The sequence below is a fragment of the Coturnix japonica genome, chromosome 3, assembly GCF_054131305.1.
Source record: "Coturnix japonica strain WE chromosome 3, WE-NBRP24, whole genome shotgun sequence".
In the NCBI taxonomy this organism is placed as follows: Eukaryota; Metazoa; Chordata; class Aves; order Galliformes; family Phasianidae; genus Coturnix; species Coturnix japonica.
The window spans coordinates 42,242,969-42,254,550 of NC_140665.1; positions in this window are offsets into that span (position 1 = coordinate 42,242,969).

Here is an 11,582-nt window from a genome sequence, read left to right on the forward strand (position 1 = left end):
AGTTTTGGCTTGCTACTGAGAAAACTAGGTACAAGAAGATGCATTCTACTTTTCCCTCTGATAATCTCTTCTCATGGCCAAAGAAATTGGCTCTAAATTGTCATAACAGAGTACCTCAAGCCACAAGCTCTATCCAGCCTCAGCAGGCACTGATAGGCAAAAAGTCATTCAATAGCAGTCACTCAGGAAATCTGCAGAAATGATGTTGGCAAGTGACTAGGAAGCTCTAATCTCTTTGGATAGGGGTAGAACCACGTACTAAAAGACTACATCTTCAGGTTATGGAGAAAAATGATTCTTGACAAGATCCCTTGATTGTTTCAGACAAATTGATTAGTTAGAAGAACTTTTGTTGTTACGGGTCATATTTAGCTTTGAAGATTTTTGTCTGAGAATATGAACCATCTTTGCTGTCAGTTTGATGCACGCAGTTTTGTTGTACACATTGTTTCCTGACAAACTGAGTGCCATTGCTTTGGAATGTCAAAACTTCTTTGGATTTTGAACATATTACAGTATATGTATCTCCAGAATGAATCTCGGTGATAGAAAAAATGGTACCTGCAATGACCACATTGTAATGAATTTAAAATATATTCACTGGTCTTGAAATACCTTCAAGAGCTTTATAAAGTTTACAAAATAATTTAGGATCCTTATAAGAAACCTGCTAAAAAAACAGAAGTGTTTTTTAAAAAAAACGCAGAACAATTCAGGATGCCATAGAAGAAACAGCCACATTCAGATTGCTTATAATAGTGCACAAGTGAATTTAGGATTCAACAGTGAGCAAGTTAAAGTGCCTATTAGTCAGATGTAATAGCCAGTGCTGCCTGCACCAGGAGCTGTTTTCTTGTTTGTTTAATAGGCAAGGGGAAGACCTGTTTTTAGTTTCACCAGAAGGGTCCAGCATTACTGTCATGTCAATTTGTGTCATTTACTTGTCCTGGAAATATATAGTGATATCCCAATTAAGTGTGAGTAGTTAAGATGCTTCCTCTGTCATAGTTATAACTCAATGACATAGGCTGGGGATAAGAAAAAAGAGAAGAAAAAAAAAAATGAAATGAAAAGAAAATAAAAAACGAGTGAAGGAGAGTTTTCCCTAATTAAAGAAAAAATTAAAACATCCCCTTTAGAGAGGGTACTCCTACGGGTCTACTTTTTTTTTATTTTTTTATTTTTTCCCTTCACTTTCAATTACTAATCTCTCAACCACTCTGCATGACAGGAGATAACTCTTTCCAACCCAGAGAGGAAAGACTGAGGTTCCTCTCTGACTACCCCAGTGCTTTTCTGACAGCTGAAAGTACAGCTAACTTTTTTTTCCCCTTGGACCTCTTCTGCTCTGAAGCCCATCAATGACATGGCAGGGACATTGCTTTTCTGTAGTAATTGAGGCATTGCTTTTAAGAGATGAGGATGAGCTGGTGGACATGCAGCCAACAGCAAGCTGTGTGTAGTAGTAATTCCACTGGCTTTGGAGACCCTTCTGTCAGAGGACCTCCCTCACTGGGACATAAAAAAGAGAGGACATCATGAAACTGATCTCCTGAAAAGTAGTAAGGAAAAAGACTTCTGAGGTGGTGCTGACCTGCAGAGAAATCAATGTGCATGCCTAAGTGCCTTTTCATTATCCATTCCTGTTAGCTGTTGGAGCACAATAAGAGAGCAGTCCTCCAGAGGGCCTCTAGGGGCTACTGCAGTTCAATAAATAACAATAATTATAGTGCAAAATCGGTTTTGAGTCTAATAAGGGCTGTGTTAATTTCTGGAGTAATATCTTCAACTTCAGAGGAGTTACATGGAATGGGATTTGACCCACTGAGTCTTTGCTGTCTGATCTCACATTACCATGGAGGATAAAGAACAGCAGCAATTCTTGACTATTCTCATACAATGTCTTGTCTCGTTTTCCTGGGGGAGGAATTAGTCTTTCAGAGCTCTTTCTTGATGTGTTCCCTGCTTTCTGCTAATATTATTAAAGTAGCGTCATTCACTCTGCAGAGAACACACAAATTTTATGTAAATAACAGTTATTTCACTCTTTGCTAATGCTTTTATGAAATCTGCTTTTATTCATGTTTATAAGAATCAATGTTTTACTAATTTGCTATTTAAATATGCCACATACCCTTGAGGATTCCCTTCCACCATGTGCTGCTTGGTTGTGAAGTGTTGTATGGAACATATAAGGCACAGAGAATGCACATATATAACAGAATTGGCAAGCTCAAGCCCTGTGAGCACGGTATATACAAGAAACTCTGAATAGGAGAAAATCTCTACAGGATATCAAAGCAAATTTCAATCCAAGAATGTTTCACTGTGTCAATAGATGTAGCACAAGGGCTGCCTGTTGTTTCAAAAACAATGAATCTTCTGCAGCCTATAAATAATGTAAAGACAAGTCTCAGGATTTTTAAAAATTTCTGCTAGCTTAAGGCTACATACCCTGCATGCCTCTTTGTTTACAACTTCCAGTATAAATGTGTATCATGTTTGTTTTCAGACAAAACATCAGCTTTCCTGACTTCTGGAATTAACCTCTAATTCATATTAGCATCAGCCTTTTATGCTGTTTTTGCATACACGGGCTTTCAGTAACATGACCACGTGGAGCTGTTATCTGACGCAGTCAAGAGGTGAGCTCCTTGGCATTAGGCATGTGGTGCTAATGAGATGCCACAACCAGCTTCCTGGCACTTGGCAAGCATCTGCTGCTCAGGTAAGCACTCTAAAAGCCATTTACAAATCTAAGACATAGCATCACTGCACATAGCTCTGGGAACATAAAGGGGGCTACACAAAAGCTGGATTTGTGAAATTCAGTGTTTTGTTTGCAGGTAGAATGGCTGTTGGCACTGTTGGCATTTGAGAGCCTGAACTCCCAGCATTGCCAAGAGTGCAAGTGAGTGTACTGACTACCTGAGCCCTCCTCCTGTGCTACTTGCCTCTCATCCAGTAATTTCAGTATTCTTTGTTTGGTATAGAGACAGTAAGCCCAGTGGAGAAAGCCTCTGCTTGATGTAGTTCATGGGGAGCATGGTCATGCATTGGAATGGGATGCCCAGGGACATGGTGGAATCTCTATCCTTGGTGATAATTACGAGATGCATGGATGTGGCACTAAGGACATGGTTTAGTGATGAGATTCAGTAGGCTATGTTGATGGTTGGATTGTATAGTGCTGGATACCTTTTCTAACCTGGATAATTCTGTAATTTAAGGGTGTTTTTGTATAGTCAGATAAACAGAGATTTGGGTATCCCCAAAAGTAAAGTAAAGGAAAACGATGCAAGAAACTGATTGAGTGTAGACAGGAAGGGAGATTTTGACAGTAATGTTAGAGTTAAGAACTTAAAATCCTTTTTTTTTTTTTTTTTTCAAATTTCAGGCACTTTCGGTCTCTGTTAGAAGTCTTCTAAAACACATTGTTTCATAACAGAGGGACATATGACTAAATAAAATTTGGACAGAGGACAATTTAGTCTATGCTTCCATATACAATAAGTTACATGACAAAATTATTATGAGGAATGTCTGATTTTTGCCTACATCTTAATGTCCTCAGAGCTTTACATTTGGTATTAGTCTCTCACTTTTCCTTTGGGATTCTTTTTAAATGAACCTGAGACTTTCAAAATTGAATGCAAATTATTAAAAATCATATTTTGGAGGGTCAAATGGATCTCTTCAATACAACCTGAGAGACCAAGGGTATGTCAGAGTATGATCAACACCAGAGAACTTGATTGAGTCGGGGTTGTTTGAAGAATGATTGCAGGTTATAACTGTCCATTAGTTTTGTAATGCTCAATGGGGAGGAGCACCCACCCAGCTCTTAGAAGCCTCTGAATTCTGGATGACAGATGTCAACTTGATGAAAGCAACATAGCAAACTGTTCAGCCAAATTCAGTGGCTGAACACAGAGGACTAAGTCTTCTCTTCACTGCTTCATGCTGATTCATTCAGGAGAAAAGAGCAGCTGTTTCTGGGGCAAACTATGTAACTGTTCTGCCTGTGAAACCTATTTCGGAGCTTTCAGTCTGTCACTTGCATAATTATGAAGTATACCTGCAAATTGTAAGCAGAATGAAACTTTAATATGAATTTAAGAAAGCAACAAAGGGGAAGGAAGGGTCACAAAGTCAGTTGCTATTACTGCTGGTCCCCCAGCAGGTGATCTATTCTTGGGCTTTCATTAGCTCTAAAAGGTATTCCAGGGGCTCATCTAATCTCAGGGCCCTACATATCCAGCTGAGGTATTGCTTCCTTACTGCCCAAGTCAGGTTTTAAGTTCTACAAATGCTCTACAGGAATATCATTATAAATCCATAGCTGAAAGAGCCTGTGCATCTTAAGTGCTCTTTCGTTTGCCACCTCTGAATATTCTGCCAACAGAGATTTAGAACATTGGCTCTGTAAATGCTTTCATGTCAAGACTAAAGGCAACACTTGTTTAATTCATTCTTTGACCCAACAGTAGCTTTATCTTAGGTTATCACTTGTTAAGCTCTCCAGAATGTTTTAAACATGAAGAGGTCTGCTGTGTATATACATGCACTGTACTGTATTTTACTTGTACAAATTTGACAGTAGTGATTCATAAACATCAAAACCATTTCCTTTCTGTGCTGCAAACTGTGCTTAAGCTCCATTCGCAAATTCACATACAGGATGTGTAGAAAGAAAAAAAAGAGAGAGAGAGTGAAAAAAATTGCATTTATTCTCTATCCAATTCATAATTTGTTATTGTAGGTCACAAGAGCTCAGAGCTATTTATATTATATACTCTTGTGTGTATGAGAGTCTTTGTGTGCATATATAAATATCCATATATATGTGTGTGTGTGTTTGAGTACACACATATTTATAAATAAAAATATGCACAGAACTGCAGCAATGATATAGCGCTGTGATATAAGTGGAGGTCTGGATTTATACATCAAATGTTACTGCAACCTGATTAGAATAATAGGTAAAGGGGCACAATGGTTTACTCTACATCATTCATTGGCAGTTCAAAACCAAAATAATTTACATTGTTCTGTGTAAACCCATCTGTTCTGCCAGCATGGGATTTATCCCTAAGTTGTCAAACAACCGCAGTTGTATTTAAAATCAGCGTCTGACTGTGACCCACCAGAACTGAGGTCAACAGAATCATTCTGGATTTGCATCACAGAACAAGTGTCAGAAATTCAACAGTTTTGTGAATTTATAAAGAGTTACAGGACTCACTTGGTAACAGGCTGTGCATCCACTTGCAATAGCGATGGTGTCTAAGCCAGGACAGATGATTTTTCTCTGAAGCTTCATATTACTGTGTTAGAGCCTGATCCCTCCCTCCATGACAACACTTGAGTGGTACCTGTTGCCTTGCTATTTTTTTTGTCTCGAAAAAAGAAATTGAGTAGAGGTAGAAGGGAGCTTACAACATCCTGTAGTAAATTCCCCAGTCCAGACAGACAGAGCACCAAGGACTGTAGCACAGTTAGAGTGCCTCAGCCCTATTCAGAGTGGTGGGTGCCATTTCTAATAGTTCAGTTTCCAGATCCATCTAATCTTCTTGTTACTTGCTGTGTCACCCAGATCAAAATATTTAACAAGCACAAAATATACCAGAATGAAACTATAAGCCTCAGTGTCAGTTTAGGAAACGCGCCATCTGCTAGTTGGTAATACCAGCTACAAAAAATAAGTGCACTGATACCTGGCATACCCATGACTATTGATCTAGGTTGTTGGCTACACTGTGCTGCAGAAGCTTGCACAGTTCTCATAGCCCAGTGCCAGGCAGGTGGGGCAGGGGGACTGAAAGCAGCAGACCTTTCTCAGATGCCTCAGCCCTAAGTGATTTCTCAAAAAGATTTTAACAGGAGTAATGTGAAGGAAAGAAACTGAGTAAAATAAAAGGACAGCTAAAGTTCTGTTGGGGATGAGATCATTAGGAATTAGACCAGCTTTATAGGATCTGATTTATCAGAACACATAGTAGTTGTCAGCTTCAAGAGGATACTTAGAAAACAGTTTTCTCCTTGACTCTTGCTTGTTTTTGAGCATTTGATCTTTTCTAGTATTTTTCAGTTAGTTCAGGCAACAAAGACTAGCTATGAAAATGCACCACAGAACTGTAGAGAGCACATGCCATGCAGAGTTAATCCTGACAACATATATTTTTGTGATAAAGAGTAAGAAAAAGAGATCAGCGAAATACCCACAGGTGCAGTTTTCTAAGAGCGAGGACATGGTTTTAAAGTTCTGAAGGTCTGAACTTCTTGTAAGAGCCTTGGCTGGGGGGTCTGGGGCAAAACAAGAGGGTGAGCAAGAACAGCATGCCAGAATTGTTTGGAACTGTCCCTGACTAATAAAAAGAACAGAGGCTGCTACCTACAGTGGGATTCATCTTCTCTAGTTACAGCTGTCAAAAAGTTGGATGTCTGGTCTACAGTAATCTCTCAGGTTCCTGTAATGATGAGGCACCAGCACAAAAGGCAGCTGCAGAGGTTAATGAATCCCCGCTACTGGAAAAAAAAGGAAAAAAAAAAAAAAAAAAAAAAGCCCTGAAACAGAAAAATCTGTCCTCCCCAGTGAGGAAAACCGGATAGCATGGATAGCATGGATGAGTTATCCTTACTTTTTCCACAACTCCAGTAACATGAAATGAATCCCACACAGAATCCAGGCTGATGTTCATTAAAAAATAAAAATAAAAATAAATAAGGCAGTGTTCTAACACTAAGGGCATTCTGGAACAGCCAGAATGATCTGCAATGTGTGTGTGCTTGCAAAAGGAATGACAACCAAAACTATAACACTTTGTTTTTTTGTTAAATACCATAGCACTTGTTGCTGAGACAGTGTTAACTTTTTCTGATAATGCTCTATTTGTGTGCAGTTAAATATAAAGGATTTTAACCACTGAATTGAGACAAATACCAGCCTTGGGCCTTCAGTTGGGCTGAGGTCACTAAGGCACCTGAAACAAGAAAAACATTCAGTTGATATCATTTAAATTCCATTTGAGTTCAAGAGTTCTCCTATTTAAATTTGCTGCTGTAACCTGTGACAAAGGAAAGTCATAGCTCACAATGAACAACAAAATGAGATTTTCTCTTAAGAAAGTGCACATAGTCTTAGGGAGAGTAAACAGACAGAAAGCCCTAAGGCCAAGTGATGATAATGCTTTTCTGTTCAGTGCATGGAATTGTCCCAGATAAATAAATAAGTCAGCTGTCAATCCTGTGTCTATAGTTGCATTAATGTCAAAGTCAAGAAAAGGGTAAGTAACATAGTATGCTCCACTAGCACTGAGGCAATGCTATCTTTTTAAGAGTGTGAGTAGGAGAAATTATTTCAGCCATATATTTTGAATATCTGTTTGAAGCTATCACTTTGCAGTGAATAAAATGTACTTTATCTTTGCTAAGTCTGCAATCAAGTCTAGCAACTGTGGCTTGGATGGCTAATGTTCTCGTTGCTTCAACTTTCCTGCTTGGCAGGGGATCTGCTTCTCTTTGATGTTCATATTGAGCAGACAGACTTGCAGATTTCAATCCTCCTGGCATGTGTTTCTGAAATAAATGGGCTATAATGTACCTTTTGGCTTGACAAGAAGACTGAGAAGCTGGGAGCATTCCCCTCAGCCACTGTAGGACATTAGAGAGGGGCTGATATTCCATCACCATCAGTGTCATTATAAACAATGTGGTTCTTCAGCAAAATGCTTGAAACATGCAGAGAACTAAATTAGCCATGGCAAGAACAACAACAAAACCCAGCCTACAGCCCCTTACAAAAATATTCAGATGAAAGCTGCTGGACTAAATAACTTGAACTTGAATGGAATTATCTGTGGGGTTCTTTTTCTATTTCCTTGCAGGTCATATAAGAAGGGAAAATAGTGCTGCACCTCTTATGTTGTTTTAATAAATATTCAAAGCCCTTTCAATAATGGCCTGAGTCATTAATGTGGATACAAAGCAAACGTGGAATGGCAAAATGATTTTCTGGTCTTCCTCAGAGGGCTGGACTGACTTTCGAACTAGTAGCACCATGTTCTATGTCATGCAACTCAGGAAAGCAAGGAAAGGAAAAAGCTGATAGCAAAAGGTAGTGGAAACTTTCCAAACATGCTATATTGCTAGATATGCACACAGGAAAAACTACATTAGCACTGCAACCTTTATCTGCTGTGATTTACCAGTCACAGCTTTGTAAGTGATGCTTCCTTGCTCTTTATGTCCTAAGGGAAGTCTCTGTTCATTACGCTGCTTGAGTGAATCCTTTATAGCAGAATAAACTTGACCATGAGAGGCAAAGAATGTTTTCAAGCCAAACACCCATGAAGAGACTTGTGTTTGTAGCAAGAGTTTAATTCCAGAGATCCCATGTTCCCTTTCTTATATACAGCAGTTACTCTGTTGTGACCAGAGTTTTTCAAATGTACCCCAGAGACCTTCCTGTGATTCCACACAGCTCTTCGGGACAAAAGGCATGACTTTTTTATGGCTGCTTTTAAGCCACTATTATTGATAAAGTTATTTTGGGCTGTGTTGGTAAACAACTAAGCAAGGTCTATATGCTGTCTTGAGTATTGGTTGGTAGATTCCTCCAAGCCCCTGTATAAGTCATGCTGTTCTCTCAGAGGTCCCAGAAAGCCAATCAGCCATGGGGAAGAAGAGATGTCTTGTTGTGTTCCACTTCATTTCTCAAGCTACCAGTGGGAAACCAGGAAATCTCAGCCATGGCATGGTGGTAAGGTCCTACTCTCATTTCATCTTCTCTTTAGCTCAAAGTGCCATTGGAGTTATCACATCACATGATTGTGTTTGCAGTGGACTCAACAGCCAACTCTCTCAGAATTATACTGTCACATGTGATGTGGATCTGTGCTGTCAGACTCAAAGATGAGCAGCAATGGCTACAGCATCCTGCAGATACAGAGTCATCTCCTGTGATGCCACTGTTACCCAGGGAACATGAAATGTGCTAGTAAAGTTTTCATAAAACTTAAAAATGATGAAAATTATTTAAGTATTACATGGCTTAGTCACACCAGCTAGAAGACTGAGGATTGCTGAATGAGGAATAAATGCCCTGAAGTCAGAATATGGATGTCAGAGTTCAGTTGTGTTTCTATGTTTCAGTTTCCAGAGCTCTGTGCTTCCTCTGCTCCTATTTGTATAAGTTAGGACAGTCTCTGTTACTGCTTCTGGATATTCATTTTTCTGGTTTGGGGAATGCAGCCCGTATCAGTCAAACCTTGTGAATAACAGGGAAATTTGCACAGGAAACAGAAACCCTCTGTTGTACCTGTTGTAGTTCGACCCAGCAGGTGGCTGAGCACCACAAGTCATTTGCCCACTTCTCTCTTCCAAGTGAGATGGAGGAGAGAATTGGGAAGGGAAAAAAAATAAAAAAAAATAAAAAATAAAAAAAAAGGAAAAAAAGGAAAAAAAAGGAAAAAAAAACAACATAGAACTTATGTGTTGAGAGTAAACTATTTATTAGATGGAAAAAGGAAAAGAATAGTAGTTATGACTATATATATGGAAAAGAGAGATAACTATCACCTTGTTCAAAACTCCTGATGTTTGATGTCATATGTTATGGAATATCTCTGGACCATTTAGGTCAGCTGTCCTAATTCTTTTCCCTCACAGCTACTTGGGCCCTTCACTATAAATGACCTCAGCTCTGTACAACACTGTTTAGCAGCAACTAGACACTGATGTGTTATCAACATTGTTTGTCTCCTAGAACCAAAACACAGCATTATATCAGACACTCTAAAGAAGGCAATTCCATCCTACCCAAAACTAAGACACTGTCATGGCTGGTTTTAGAAGACCCTCCTCCCAATGGCCTTTCCAGTAGTCATCAGCTTTCTGGGTAAATAAGGGACTGTATTTATTATCATTTACCTTCTTCTGTGATTCAGCAGCAACTGAGCTGAGATTCATAAACAAAAATAGACATCAGTAGTTATCAAATATAAAAAAAGAAAAAAAAAGAAAAAAAGAAAGTAAAGCTGACAATGGCATTTTGCTTTAATGCTTCTAAGGAGGCATTGCAAGTAGTGGTGTACACACACACCCACACTTACATGCACAGAAGAATACTCAATGAGGAATTTTTGAATGCTTGTTAGCATTTGCATCTGTGAGAAAGAAAAGTCACTGCCTGGCTCAATAGCAACTTGTATTTTAAGCTTAGATGATCAAAGACAAGCATAGAAGCAGGCAGCTGCAGCAGCTGAGCTAGTGAGCCCTTGTGCTGGGATGGAGCCAACAGGTGGCAGCTGGGCAGGTGGCACTGACTTGTGACCTCAACACTGTAAAAAAACTCAACAGCCCACTGATGCTTTATGTAATCCCAGCCATACTAGTCACTTCTCTGCTAGTTTCTCTGTAACCAGTACCAGTAAAGGCAAGGTAGGCACACCTCTCTAACTGCCCTACCCTGTCTATGGTCACTGAGGCCCTACCTATGACTGAGCCACCCATGTTATGTGCTTATGGGGTTGCCCGGTGTTGTCTGACTTCTTATGCCAAGCTTTTCTGGAGCAGCACTAAGAGCACTGCTGAACATACTGTCCTGAAAAACCCTGAAACACAGACATAAAAAATCAGTAAGTTCTTCACAAGTACGTTACAGTTTTTTTTCTCCTCCTTTCTATATGACTCAGAAAATCAAGAGGCTAATTCTTCCTAAAGATTGGCTTTCTGCTATAATCCCGTTCCTTATTTGACATTTCCTTATCTGATCAGCTCACCAATTATTTTCCCTTGTGCAGAAAATGGGTAAATGAGGACAACTCAGATGAGAATTGATCAGTTTGTTCCACAAACAAAACCTTTTTCTCAGGCTCAGTGGTTATTACTCAGCATTAAAAGACAGGTGTTCATATACCTCTGTCCTTTTGTCTCCTCTTCCCCTCTAGCTCTAATGAGAAAGAAAATGGGCCTGAAACATAGCAAGAAAAAGCTTTTCACTATGGGCTTGTATTCCTTCACCTCTTCTTTTTCCGCCTCTCCTAGATTCCCTTGATCAAGAGTCTCTTGATCTTTTGGTACTGAAAGTCATCTCACCAAGTTTCATACATACCCAACCGTTCATAACTTCTCCCTTCAAGAAATGTGTCAAGCTCCTTTTGCATGTTTATTTCTGCTTCTCTTTGCAGATATCTTTAAGAGCTTCTCCACATTAACAACTTTGCTCTTCACCTTGCTTCAGAAGATTCCCTTTTCTTTTCAAAAGTAAATGCCAGATTTATTTTTGATCTTTGAAGTGAAAGTGGCTTCTTACCTCTGTTTTTGCATGGCTGCAAGTAAGTATTGTCAGTTTTAAAGCCTCAAGCTCACAGTATTTTCTGCTTGAACAGAAGTTGAAACAAAGCCTGAGCATGTATTTTTCACCTTAGATAACATGCCAGTTCTCTAAGGGCAAGCAACTCAACAGGTTAATTGACATGGATTTTACAGAAATCAGCTATATAAGTTACACCAGCTGAGTCTCTAGTTGGAGAAAGCAAAAGCAATCCTATTTGGAAAGTAAGTATAATGAACAGACTTTA